The sequence below is a fragment of the Meleagris gallopavo genome, chromosome 25 (genome assembly GCF_905368555.1).
Source record: "Meleagris gallopavo chromosome 25, MGAL_WU_HG_1.1, whole genome shotgun sequence".
Classification (NCBI taxonomy): Eukaryota; Metazoa; Chordata; class Aves; order Galliformes; family Phasianidae; genus Meleagris; species Meleagris gallopavo.
Genome location: NC_139428.1, coordinates 687244 through 702042, shown reverse-complemented (window position 1 = coordinate 702042; position 14799 = coordinate 687244).

The window sequence follows — 14799 nt, the reverse complement described above, 5'->3', positions numbered from 1 at the left end:
CAAAGCTATTTGACATTGCCTTGTACTTTGGAAACACTGAGCTGTTTCAGCCCCAACCAAGTAAGTGGGGAAGTTCACAGGCAGAGAACAGCTGGGTTGGAGCTTGTCCTGAGCACTGGGATTATTTGGAAAAGGAAATATTCCCCCACACACTGCACAGCATACATCCCCAGTGCTGTGTATGCAGAATGCACAGTCAGGTGCACATCCCTCAGCAGGACGAGGATGAGCTCAGTGCTTTGGTTCTGACATTAAATGGGCATTTATCTGTGAAAAAAAATTACTATGGATTCTCACATGCTGCTTGCTGCTTTTGTTTTTGCCTTTTTTTTTTTTTTCCCTAAATATGTATTAAGTTGTCCTGAGCCACTGTTAGCACAGATTTCCATTTCCTTTGGATACCAGCATCACTAATGCTCTTTGGGTCTTCTTAGGATGAGAGGTATTGGCCTCAAGTTGTTTCAGGGGAGGGTCAGGGTGGATATCAGGAACAATTTCTGCTCAGGAGTGGTGATGCATTGGCACAGGATGCACAGGGAGTGGTGGGGTCCATGGAGGTGTTCCAGAAATGTGGGGATTTGGCACTGAGAGATGTGGGTAGTGGGCATGGTGGGGTGTGTTGGGGTGGGATTTGGGGATCTCAGAGGTCTTTTCCAACCTTCCTGATTCTGTGTTCCTATGGAAAGGCAAGGAATGCTGGCTGTTTCGCCATTTTTCTTCCTGCACTCTTTAGGAGGCAACAAAGATAAAGGCAAAGCACAGCCCAGGAGCCTAACAGGTGTCCCAGGGTTGGTCAGGAGGGATGGAATGCCAGCAAGGGAGATGCTGCACTGAGGAACCCAAACCACTTTGCAGGGGTCGTTACCCAGCCTGGCTCATTTGAAGTTTAAGGGAGCACAGTTTGATAAGAGACAAAAGGATTCCTGAGCAAACTGAGCCTATTGCCAACTACAGCAAACACCAGGCACACACTTGAGGGTACTCGCTCGTTTACCTTGGATGCCCATTACCTGTCCTCACTTTAGAATACAGCTCTCTAAGCAATGCACACCTGCCCATGCGTCCGGAATGAGCACCTATGACTGATTAAAGAACAGAATTCTGCAGACCTTTGGATTATTGCTCTACCCAGTTCATAGAATCAGAGTCATAATTACAATACAGCATTACACATAATTATAATTAACACTCTCTGCTGTCTCACTACCAGCTGTGATCACAGAATTGTAGGGGTTGGAAGGGACCTCTGGAGATCATCAAGTCCAGCCTCCAAATGATGTTCCTCAAAGCAACCTGTGGGGTTTTGTGATGCCCCAGCTTCACAACAGCCTTCAGTGATCTCAATGGCACGAGAGGAACAACTCGGAGCAAATAGTTTTACCCATGTATGGCACTCCAGTGAAATTTAGACTTTGATGAATCACATCACAATTCAACTTCACTTCCAGTCTGAATCCTATTAGAAAGATCTGTAAAAGTAGCTAAGTAGTAGGATGAGTTTTGCTTATTATTGTGGGGTTTTTTTTCCCCCCTTGATTTAAATCATTCCTTGTTCTCGTCAAACAGAGAACATTACCTAATTCCTCTACAGCATGCACAGGATTGCATGTTATCCCTCTACAAAGAGCCATATTAAGGCAACCACAGACAATAACCTCATACCATTCAGTAACGAAAGCATCATAATCTGCCATGCATTAAGGGTCTAAAAAAACCCTGCCTAATGTTAGAAGAGTCTCAAGCTGTTAAGCCACTACTTAACTACGGTAATTCACCATGAAGTCTCTCCCGTGGCACAGCCAGGGACTTGTTTTCACTTTCTAATAATGAGCACGTGACTTGGGCATTTAATGAGTTCCCGAAATAACTGAACCAAAAGGCAAAATCCAAGAGGTTTCAGTGCCCGGGGAGATTAAAAAAAATCATAATTAAAATAGTGAATGGGCAGAAGAATAAAACAAAGGCTGGGGGGTGACTATAAAACCATGAAGGTGGAATAGGGAGTGTATTGCTTTCCTATCCTGAGGTGTTTTGAGCATGACAGGAGGCAGCTGTCCTTGTGGTGCTCACCTGGGGCTCTATGGCTCTCCCCTTGAAGACACGGGATGATAAGCAGGAATACCAGTTCCTCACCTGGGATCCAACACAAAAAAAAAAAGGCAGCAAAAGCACTGCAAGTTTTGGTAGCTCTATTCCCTGAGGACATCAAAACGGTGCAGATATTAATGGTCCCTCGCTGCTTTATCACAGAATCATCTGCTTAGGAATATGCACGGGAGGACAGATGAGCAATGGGGAGGGTCACATCTTGAGTTACTGGGGAAAGAGTTTGCAGGTTTTGACTGTGATCTCTGCTACAAGCATAGGGCTGGACAGCCTGCAGTCTCACTTGGGTCTCAGCTGACATTTATCACGGATCCATCACTCGGGTTGATTAAGGTTTAAGAATTCTGGGAGAGCACGGTCTTCAAATAACTGTTGGGGCTTTTTTTTTTTTTTTTTTTCTTTTTTTTTTATTATCGTTATTATTTTAACTCCTAGCATGAACATGTTTATTTTATGTTGCCACACTGGAGCAGCATTCAGTGGAACAGAAGCCTGCATGCCATGCAGCCTCTCCTTCCCACCCTGCTGCTGCTGGAGGATGCGCTGTGCAGCCATGGGCTCGTGCCAGCACAGCACTGTGCAGAGGAAAGACTTGCCAAGCTGAAAAACCCAAGGACAGAACCTTTGTTTGCAGAAAAATAACAAGACCCACCAGCTACTAAGAACTGCATTTTATAGCTCTAGATGTCAACTCTGTTCTGCTCCAGAGGTAAGCATATTTTTCTGATGCAGCAAAGTGCTTCTTTCCTAGTCAGGATTGGAAAACTGGCACACAATGCGTTTCCCCACACCTCATGCTTCACATTTGCCCAAAGCATGGATGTTCTGCCAGTTCAGAGCTGCAGCATCTCAGAAGGATATAAACCAGCAGCAGCTGAGTACTGGTCTCCTGGAAATGCAGCATATTTGGGTACAGCCATGGAGAGACAGCCTGGGACTTCTGGGTCCCTCATAACCTTAAAGTCAGAATGTTTGGAGAATGGAGCAGTCCAAGCTGCAGGTCTAAGTTACATCCTATGATGGTTGGATTTAGATAGCAAATGTGATGGGGAGCTGATGTTTGAACATTCAGAACTAAAAGCACAAGTCTACAAAGGTAAGATGCCAGGTGTGGTGTTTCCTCCTCATTGCTTCAGTTCATAGAATCGTAATATCCAGAGTTGGAAGGGACCTTTAAAGGCCATCTAGTCCAACTCTCCTGCAATGAACAGGGACATCCACAGCTCCATCAGGTTGCCCAGGGCCAGGTGCTTTCAAAGTCTCTGGCCTTGGGGCATCATCACTTGCTCATCATGGCAAATACTGCAGCTCAGCAGCAGGAACCTGCATGATTGGGTTTCACTCCTGCAGTCTTTTGGGATGCAGTTTCTTGTATGCACACGTTAAGAAGAGCTTTTCCATTCAGGACAGATAACCCTGGATAGAAAACATCCACAGAGAGCAACTCAAAGCCAGACACCGAAAACTTCAGCTATGTTTGAGTTGCTTTATTGAAATACTTCCATGCATTTATAACTCATTGGATTATGCTATAAACTGTAGACAAGAGGCTAAACAAGTTACTCTGAATTTTTAGGCTAAGATCCGCAGCAAAACTTTGTTTCAAACTGGGAGTAGAGAAAGAAAATTGTATTTTGGCTGAAGGCCAAGTTCTGAATTTCTAATTAACTTCAACTTTTTCATAGTCTAACCCTTGATAATTCATATAACCTCTTTCACTGAAGGGGGTTAGAGGAGCCCTGCATCAGATCAGGCAGAAATAATTTGAGTTCAGAAAATCTGCTCTCGATTAACCCTTGAGAAAATGAGGCAACAAGCGAGGTTGGTAGTAGCAGGTAAAAGCTCAGAGATTTATTTTAGAATGGTTGAGTAAAGATCAGGTTGGTAGATTTACCTGCCTATCTCCGAGTGGTAGAAGTTGATCATTCACGTAAAAATATGAATTTTACATTAATACCTAGAAGCTACCAGCATACAGGAGAATTCAAGCGTGTAAGAAGTCGTATCTTTTTATTAGACCAACTAAACTGACTGGAACAGTAATAACCAGACCAGCATGCCTAAGCCCTTGCCCATTTTTATCAGTCCTGCCAGCTGGTCTACCAAAAGATACGGCCAGTCCTTATAAACTCCTTCCATGCCTTACACCAGCATGGTGACAACAAAATGCCACCTCATTAACAGACACAAAGCATCCGCATTTAGGCTTTCAGAAAGCCTGTAATTACCAACTTTGCACACCTTGCCTGTATCTCTATCAGGAGGAGAACGCCTTTATTTCCAGCTAAACAACCAGACCGCCAGTGGAAGCCATTTCTGGGAAGGAATTAATGAAAACATCCATTGCTGAATCAACTGAGTTGACGTTAAGTAACTCAGACCATCACATTCAGGGGAAATGGCATTTGGTAGCCTGATTCTGTCCCAGAAGGCTGGAGTGAGGTGCACCTTCCTGGGCACATCCTTCCCTTTCTTCTCCCAAACCTCAACCCCACAGCCGCTCCAATATTTTGGCTGGGGTTTTGCTTTGGCAAACACTCTTGCAGTGTTAAGTGAAAGAGTTGTTGCCTCCTGGGCAAAGCAAAAAGAACAGTGGTGGAGCACCAGCTGCATCAGTCCTCTCCTCCTGGAGATGCTCCCAAGAGATAGCAGGGTATTTCTACTTCCAAATTATCAAATTAATTGCAATGATACATCAATCAAATCTGTAAATTACTTTTTTTTTACTATTATTGAAAAGGAAATGCTCTACAAGAGGAAATGCTCTAATACAGATAAGACAGAATTACAGAATCATAGGTTACAGAATCATAGGCCTGGGTTGAAAAGGCCCACAGTGCTCATCCAGTTCCAACCCCATGCTGTGTGCAGGTCACCAACCAGCAGCCCAGGCTGCCCAGAGCCACATCCAGCCTGGCCTTGAATGCCTGCAGGGATGGGGCATCCACAGCCTCCTTGGGCAACCTGTTCCAGTGCCTCACCACCCTCTGGGGGAAAAAATTCCTCCTCACATCCAACCCAAACCTCCCCTGTCTCAGTTTAAAGCCATTCCCCTTGTCCTGTCACCACCCACCCTCACAAACAGCCGTTCCCCTCCTGTTTATCTGCCCCTCCAAGGACTGAAGGCCACCATGAGGTCTCCCTGCAGCTTTCTCTTCTCCAAGCTGAACCAGCCCAGTTCCCTCTGATCACCCAGTTTCCTCATAGGAGAGGTGCCCCAGCCCTCTGATCATCTTAGTGCCCTCCTCTGGGGGCAACAGACAAGGATTGGGTTTAGTCTGGAAGCTTGGCACTGCCTTCCATGTTTCTCTCTCAATAGGAAGGGCAAAAAGCTACCATACAAAGCCTGGTCCACTTGCAAGAAGCCTGCAGGAAAGTCTTGGCCATGGGTTGGGGAGGTTCTGTGTACACACTGGGATCTGGGCTCACCAAGTCCCATTTGTGGGCACGATGATCTCCCAAAGCAAGAGGTATGGTTCCTCCATGGCTTCACCTACAGTGTTGCACACAGTGTTTGAAGGAGAGTGCTGGTGTTAGCCATGCATAGAGGAATCCAGGTGAACAACATTAAAAAGCACACAACAGACCATGGAGGAAACAAGAAAATGTCAACATGATGGTCAGGAATAAACATCAGCAGTGGGAAGGAGCTGGACTGCTGTGAGAGCCAAAACCAAATGCAAACCTGCAGCTAGGAAAGCAATTGGACTGCACCAATCTGGAGCTGGGCTTGTTTCTTTCAGCAAATGTATTTCAGAGGACAGATTCTTGGTGTGAAGAAGGGACTTAAACCATATCTGGCATCCACTTTTCTTTTACATGGCTCAAAGATAAACAATTTCACTGGTTTGTTTGATTTAGAAGGAAGGACACAGCCCTGCTGTTAAATATTTTAGGTGAGAATTCACACATCTTCCATCGTCCAACACTTGATATTCAAAATAAGATCCTGCTCAGATCAAGAAAAGACTCCAATTAGATTCAAAACTGCATCAAGCACCCCACTATTCATCTTTTAATGACTATTTATGCAACATTGAGCTTGACATTTATTGCAGCTTGACCACTGGGAAATAGGCAAGGCAAGTGGCAGCTTGCAATTTCTTCCTTACCTCAATTTCTGGGAACATTTTGCACCTTCCCCTTCTGGTCAAACTCTGTTCACTCTGACAGTCACCTTAACTGAATCCAGTGGTAGCAGCCCAGCTCCTCACATACAGCCCAGCCCCTTCCAACAGGGATCTGCCCCAGCACTGCGGCTCAAACAGAGGATGACATTTCCTGCTGTTACAGCAAAGCACATCTGAGAGTAAAAAATAACATTACAACATGGAAAATTATACTTCCTCCTGCTGACTCTAATCCAGGTGAGCCCAGCTGTGGCTGAAGGGAAATTAAATATTAGCTTGCAAGCACTGCACTAGTCCTGGTAGGGCTGAAGCTAGGAGTGTCATTGAAGAGACAGAAGGAAGAAAAAAGCTGAGCTCACTCAGCTGAGGTTGGGGGTTGGATTTCACCCTGAAGGCCTGGATTTGGAATTAGCAGCTGCTGCAAGCAAGCTGTGCACTGCTGGCCCTTCAGTGGCACTCCCTGATTTCTGAGGTCCCAGGCTGCAATGCCTTCACCCAAGTGAAGCTCTGGCTGAAGTGCACGGCAGCTGTGCTTTGCTTCTTCTCTGAGGGACCTGCTATCAAAAAGAAAAAAAAAACAAACAATACAGGCTGGGTATTTATTATTGATGTTTCTCTTCACTCGCCAGTTCTCTCCGTCCTTTTCAGATCCCCAGACTGATCCATTGCTGATCCTCAGCCCTGGAGAACTTTATGAGCAAACTAATAATCCCGATGTCAGAGGAGGGTCGGAACAATAAGCAACAAATTATGGGTGATGACAAGAGGTAAAAGAACAAGATGAAGTACAGAAACCAGCTAGCCATTGGTCCTAAGAAATTCCCATAGCAAGAACTGCATAGCAACTCGTGCATGAACAAGAGTTTACAGACTGCATCGTGGCCTTATTCTTGGCACAACCATTTCACCTGTAAAGGCCATTTCATTCCAGCTTCTCGCACTGGATATTTAGAAATGTTTGAAAGGAGATAAAGTGGTACCTTCTTTGCCATGAAGTGGTGTTAGGAATAAAAGTAATGTTACGAAGTATTTGTAAATGTATACAGCTATAAAATAGATCTCTGATGGAATTGAGATTTACTGAAGATAGCTGTTCGGCTGACATAATTCATGGATATAACTCAAATATGTCTGTAAAGAAAATTCTGTGTCTTTTAGCAAGTAAGTACTCCGGGTCATGGCTTAGGGTCTTCAGCTGAGAGAATTACTGTCAAAATAATGGACATTTCTGAGCCCTGTGAACGTGAGAAAGCCAACATCTGCTCCAAAATCAGGACTTGCTTGCACTTCTCTGGCAATCCTTAGGAACTGAGGACTGAAAAATAAAAACTCCCACATACCAAGGAGAGGAAATGAATCTGGAAAGCTCTGGAGCCAAGGCTGAGGACCGATGTCCTGTTCCAGCCCCAGGTGGGTGTCCTCACCACCACACAGTGCTCCCTTCCAGCCGGGTGAGCCAAACGCTCCTCACTCTGCAGTAGAAGCAACACATCATCTGTCACCACCAAGCTGATGGCATCAAAGCAGCCATCCCCATGGCTGAGCTCTGCCAGCAGGGTGATAAAATGCATCCCTCAAAGATGCTGTCTTAAATTGGCACTGTTCTTTGCAAAATTCAGTTTGGGTGGCACAGCTGGCCCATGCAGATGGAAGGCAGAAAGGCAACTGCTATCACAGAGTAGAATCATAGAAGTGGCCCTCTTCTGAACCTGTTCCAAGAGCAATGTATTTCCATGCATTTCTCCAATGCATCCACGCCTTGGACCACCACACTAGACTTGGCACTGTGTAATGCTTTAAAAAACCCCAAAGCTGTAACTTTTTAAATAAGAGAGGGTTGGCCTGACTGCGCATGCACTCTGTGGAGAAGGTCCAAGCAACCTAAAAAAATCACTCAGGGGTATTTGAATGGGAAGCCTCACCAGAGCTGCAATTGGACACAGAGCCACTGTCAGCAGGAGAGCTGCTTCACACAGCCTCCAAGTGCTGTCCTCGTATGCAGTACTGGATGCACTGTAATGATAGAGCAATCAAAATACCTTCTTAAAAAATATTTCTTTGTAACATGACACTGCAATTTTAACACCCCACCCTACCCACTCCTTGGCATTTAAAGTCATAAGCAGCCACCTGCTTAATGCAGCACTGGAGATTTGGATAGAGAGGTTTTCCATCCACATATTGGCCTGATTATAACTGAAGTCCAAGGAGATAGCAGCCAAGGAAACGTTGGGATTTGGTTAATGAAAGTGTACAGACACCACCTACCCCCACCTCTGATCTTCCAAGGCAGGAGGTTTTCATTCGTTTTGCTCCCTTCTGAAAAACCAGAAGCAGATGTTTTAGGTTAGGAATAAACCCATTGAAAGCAGAGGCTTTCTGCAAGAAGAGATTTCAAGTTCTCCCATACGATCTCTGCATATACTCACCATCCTCTCTTTCCCAGCTTGGCTTAATTAAAAAACTCAAAGTGCAACTGAATCTGGAAATCAAATTTCTCTGTAGCAAGAACTGAGGGCTCTTTATCACTTAACACTGGATGAGGAATTAAGAGCAACAAGCAGCACTAATTACTTCCAGTAGCAAAGTGAAGGGCCTCGTGTCAGCATACTTGATCCTCTGCTACCAAGCTTTCACATAGCAGCGGTCATCATCCCACCTTTAGCCTAACCCCAAACCTAACCCTAACCTGAGCCCTAAAACTAACACTAACCCTAATCCTAAATCTAACCTTAATCCCAAACATAACCCTAACTCTAACCCCAACCCTAACCTTAACCCTGACCCTAACCTAACACTAACCCTAACAACCCCAACCCCAAACCTAATTCCAACCCTCCAGGTTGCAAATAACCCCAGAACATTCCTATAGGTTGGAGACAGAGGAAACACAGCGGCATGCAGACACCCAGGCCAGCCTCACAGCTGCTGGATGAGGCACTTAACAGGATTTCCAAAATTAACTCACACAACAGTTTGCAATATTGAGTCCTGAGAACAAGAAGGTTCCGAGGCAGCAGTTTGGTCACAGCAGAAGCAATGGATCTCCCCAAGTAATAAGGTTAAAACGGCTTTTCCCAGCTTGAAATGTGAGTCCCTGCAGGTTATGTCACACCTTTCAGTTCTCAGCACTGGTAACAATAGTGTTTCATTTTCCCTTTTAATTGCATCAACTTCTGTGCAAGAAAAGCTCAACTTTCCCATGTGACCTTCTGCTAAAAGGGAAAAACTCCTCAGGGCAGGCTGCTGGTGCCTCTTAAATAGAGCAAACTTTCAACAGTTCCTGAAATGAAACAAGGAAGGGGTTGGGAATGCCAGGGCAGCCATTTAACTCATCAATAAGCCCATCCCTGCTAGCAAGTGACAAGTGAGTGTGAGAAATGCAGGCAGTGGTGGTTTGACAGCAATCTCAAACATCTTATCAGAGCAAATTGGACCTGGAAACATGAAAGATTTGCAGTATACGCAGCTCCTGGGAATGCAGCCATCATTTTGATGTGACTTGGGGAATGCTGGCCTGCAGGAGAGGCTGACAGGCAGCAAATTCAGCTGCCATTACCACCATCAGCCCAGGTCCTGCAGCAGCAGTGCCACCTTCCTTCCCAGCTCAAGGCCTTTTGCTGCAGCTCCTGCACTGCATACTGAAAACATAACCAGGCTTTAAAGTCGTGGGAGCTCAGTGATGAGCAAAGCCTCGAGGCACTGCAAAGCTCAACTCCCTCTGCATAGGCTTTACATGCATTAAAATATTAATTTTTCCTCCACTTATTTCTTTGAGTTTCATCTCTTCCAGCGCTTGCACAGCCACACTGCTGGCTGCTGCTCCCCAGTGTATGGGAAGTTCTCCATTAGGCACAGCTCTGCTCTCCGAGCACCCAAAGCTGCCTGCATTGGCTCTGGGAAGTAAAGCACTCGTGTCTCCGTGGGTGTGAGGAGCTGGAGGAGCACTGCCCAGTGGGCAGCCATCCTTCAGGTCCCCTCTCATTGGAATAACAGAATTTATATTGCTTCTGAAGGCCGAAATCCATTTCAGCATTCAAACTCAGCGTGCTGTCACTTGTTGCGGCAGTACAGCTCGCTGCTGCCCAGAGTGCATTAATAGCAACTCCTGAAGCTATTAATACCACAGCCTGCAGCTGACCCATGGCAGCAGCTGGGGGTCTCTGCATGCTGACAGATCCGTGAGTCCTTCCAGCAGCACCACGTCCATCTGGGGCAGGGAGACAAGCAGCAGCAATGGCAGAGAGCTGGCTGGGAGTGTACAACCATCCCAAATCCTTGATCCTATGGAGGAAGCTCTCCCTCAGGGAGATGAAACCATTACTTCATATGTAGAAGCATTTCAATATTGAAAAAAAGGGAATTTATTATTTTTTCTTTCTTTAAAAGAGCACTGGAAACCCCCCCAGTCATCTTGTACCAATGGCGAGACCCAAAACTTTCTGCTGGTGGGTGGTGGGATGAGCAAATTTCATCACGAGGTGAAAGGTTTCACACTTTCACACTTCTCCCTCCAGATAAACTCTGCCCCACCTTCGCATTGCTCAGATCAGTGCTCGGGGGTATCTGCTCCCCATGTCCCTCCTACCCCATGGGAAACCCTTCCAGCAATTATAACCAAAATGAAACAACACAAAACAAAAAAAAAGCCCCCCAATCTGACACTTATTTATTTCTCTTCAATCTCCCTTGAACAAGTCTATCATATGAAGTGATAAAGAAATGAGAAGCTTGCTTTGCTTCTGTCACCTCTGCTGCAGACAGATGGGTGACCCTCCACTGCCACTGCTATGAGCAGCGTGTTAAAACATGAAATTTGGCTTGGGGCAGCAAAACTGGATCGTGCTGACAGATGATTGCCTTCAGCTGCACCCCCTGCTTTAATTTTTTGCTTTACCACCTAGATACAAACCCATTTCCTAAAGCAGAAACCCACTGCTATCAACATCGTGGACACACGTCAGATTTTTTTCCTAATGAACACAGCAGAAAGGAGTTAAAGATCTGTTGCCTTCAGTTCTTAAATACCATCAAAAAATACACAACACCATGCTTTTTGCAGCCAAAGGTGGAGCAGCAAAGGATTGGAAGCCAGATGAGTACATCAGCAAATACACAACTCCCACTTTCACCCAGAACCTTGCAGAGCTTGTTGTTTCCCTGAAATCCACAGCTTGGAGTCAACCACATACATTTGAGACAGAGCTACAATAACCACATAACTCCCTATTAAGTATATACTCATAACATAACATATAATAAATGCTTCCTATTCTGTTGCCATCTGCGTGGATAAGGCTCCCATTCCTCCATTAGCCACTTGTCTCTGTTACAACCACCACATGGACACTCACTCAGTACAAAAGCCATGGTTCTCCAGCTCAGGCCATCCCTGGGCAGCACCTGTTTGGGTTTCTTTTCCCTTCAGCTGATGGTGCTGGTGACAGAAGCAGCCTGGGCATGGCCCATGCTGTCCCCACTGCTTCCTCAACAACATGTCACAACCCCACAGCATCTATTTCCTATCATAATAAAGTGTGTTTTTCAGCACAAGCCGTTCCGTATGCATTATATATGCACACACAGGCATGCATGCGTGTATATATAGAAGCATGCACACACATGTATGTAATGCACACTGTCCTACTGAGTACCCACAGCAGGTGGCTGCACACCAGCCCCATCACTCCCAGCTCACATGGATGCCAAGCTTTGCTTGCCTTTGATTTGCCTTCTAGGCCTCTCAGATTCGTATTTTTGCGACTCTGTGAAACTCAAGCACGCATTTTTGCAGTCTGATCACAAGCACTCAGCCCGGTTGGCTTGTGCTGGGATCACTTAAGTATTTGTCACCTCATCAAAAGCCATGCCTTGGTCTGAGGCTGTGGCTTCCCAATGCTCAGGGCTGATTTATGTGTGCACATCTGAACCCTGTCCCAGCCATGCAACCTCACCTCCTCCTCGGGCCTACCATTGGCTTTTAATGTGGTGGATGAGCTGGGAGAAGGAGGCATTTACTGCAGAAATTCTTATGGGTGCAAGCTCACGTGTGGCTCTTCTCGCACAAGGGTTGGAGGCTGGTGGTGCTACAGCTCAGCAGACTGGAGAGACAGAGAGGACAAGTACTGCTGGCTTGAGAGAAAGCAATAAAGTCTTTAACTGAAGACCAAGCATTCAAACACCCCATGGCAGCCTGTCATCCACTGGACATCACACTGGAGGATCTAATGATGGCTTGGAACTCAACCTCTCACTCAATGATCCCTCTCCTCCTCAACACATCCCTCCTCTCCCTCACTGCCAGGCACCATGAGAACACGTGATCTGGCCCCACCTCTCTTGGAGAACCTCACTTCTCCTCCCAAGACCAGGACAGCTGCCAAGTGTGTGAGAAGTGAACAACAGCATCAGTATGCTCACTGCATTGCATATTGTGCCCATTTTGCTGAAGTTATGACTGGCAGCACGTGTGCGAGTCAAGACAATCAGCTCTCTATGTCTCCCAGCAAGATCATCTTCCTGCCCAAATCATCACTAACCCGATTTCCTATAGCAATTATAGATGCTGCCAGTGAATCTTAATGCAGACTCCAGGAGGAGTCAGGTATTTTAGAGGCTAGGCTTGCTTTGATGACTGTGCTCCAATTCTGTACATTTTTCTGCAGTCATCTAAAGCCTGTTCTTACCCCAGGCTTCCTTCCCAACCCTCAGCCTCCACAACCACTCATTTCGGGATGTTTCATATGATATTTTTGCATTTCATCCCAGTTTTGATATATCCCATAGTCTGGGGCAGAAATCTGACCCTGAAATTCCTCAGTTTGAAAAAGAGGATTTAATCCTTCTCCTTTTTAAAAAGACCTTTGACTTGAAACCTATCTTCCCCATGTGCTAATGAGTCTACTAGCAACTCATTCTTGGCTACAACTCCTTCCAGTTTAACATTTTCTGCCAAACTAGCTCTCTCCTGACAGCTACTAATTTAGAACTGCTTTGTCTTAACTTGCATTTCTACTCAATTGACCTCATGGGCTTCTTTCTCAGTAATTCCACAGAAAATGTGCTCGCTGTGCAATTCCCAAGTTTGCTTTATTTATTTTTAACTTCTCAGTGTTGCAAACCAGTCTGCAACAGGAAAATTGCTCCTGGATTTTTATTTTTATTTTTTTTAAGGCATGCATATTCTCCAGGGTGTCATCACTGCTAATACTTTGCCATCTGAAATATCACTTGTAATAGGTAACAATATACAGTAGGAGGGGAAAAAAATGGAAGAAAAAGATCTGTTTGCTCTCCCCCAAGTGCCCTGCATTGACATCGAGCTGAAATGAATGCGCACTAAGTGAGAAATGTCATTTGTTCTTAGCTGTCAATGCATATATTATAAATACATCGTGCAATGCAATATATACAGCTTCAGACCTTGCCAAGACATTCAGGTCTCACTGCACAAAATCTAGGATGGTCTTGAGTACAGGGAGCTTCTGGGCTGGCCACCACCCAGCTGCACCTCCAGATAAGGCATCCATACCCAACAGGATGGTTGGTTATCGCAGGTAGGTTGCCCAGCCCTGGAGAAAACCCTCAATTCCTTTTAAAAATACACATGCCAAGAGCATCTAGCATGGTTCATGAAGGAATGGTGACAAACAAAGGCTTGTCTGCTCTTCCTGACCTGGAGCATGAAGCCATGGGCAAGGTCAGGAGCACTGCTGCTTCTTCAGATCCCTACATGACATCACCCAAAGCAACCCAGGAGGTGCAGGAGCTGCCCAGGGAGCTTTGATGCCACCTGCCATTGGTCTCTAACTTGCACTTTCCGAGAGGGATGAGTAGTTCTCCATTTAGGGCAATTCTATCCAACTGTTCCATTTTTCAGTAATGCTATTTGAGCACAGAAACCAGAACCTCCATTTCCACGGATGTCAGAAGAAACACGAGCTACATCTTACACGCAAACCACAGAGGAAGTACTTTAATTTCCAACATGCAGTGCTTCTCCCAACCTGAAATAACCATTTTAGCTTGTTTGTGCTCCCAGAAGCCACGAAGTCTGCAGGGCTCTGAAACATTAATTTACCAGGAGGTGTGAGGGAAGTTACACAGCACACCCTCTGTATCTGCTGCATCTCCAAAATTGAGAGGCTCTCCTCAAGGAAGGGCGCTTTAATGATCTCTCCACTACTTTATTAATAAGCTCTAGGAATGTCTCTGCATTGCGTTGAGCTGCACTTGCAGTTAAAAAGGCAGCCCTGGGAACACCAGTTAGCAGCTGCAACTTAGGCTGGTTTCTCTTTGGTTCCCATCCCATCAACCACAAAAATGCTCAGCTCTGGTTCACATTTTGCTGGTGCACAAGCCTAAACCAACCCCGCTCATCCTTCTGCATGCACTGAGTGGGCATCTGTCTGTGGGATACAACTGCACTGTCCATAAAGCAGCTGTTTTGTCCCTCGTGCCACAGCTAAGAGAAGGTACATCGAAGAGGCAAAGACTAATGGAGTCTTATTTATTTGTAACCTTTTGTCCTATTGCTTTGAGAGGGAAGGTGTACACACCCCAG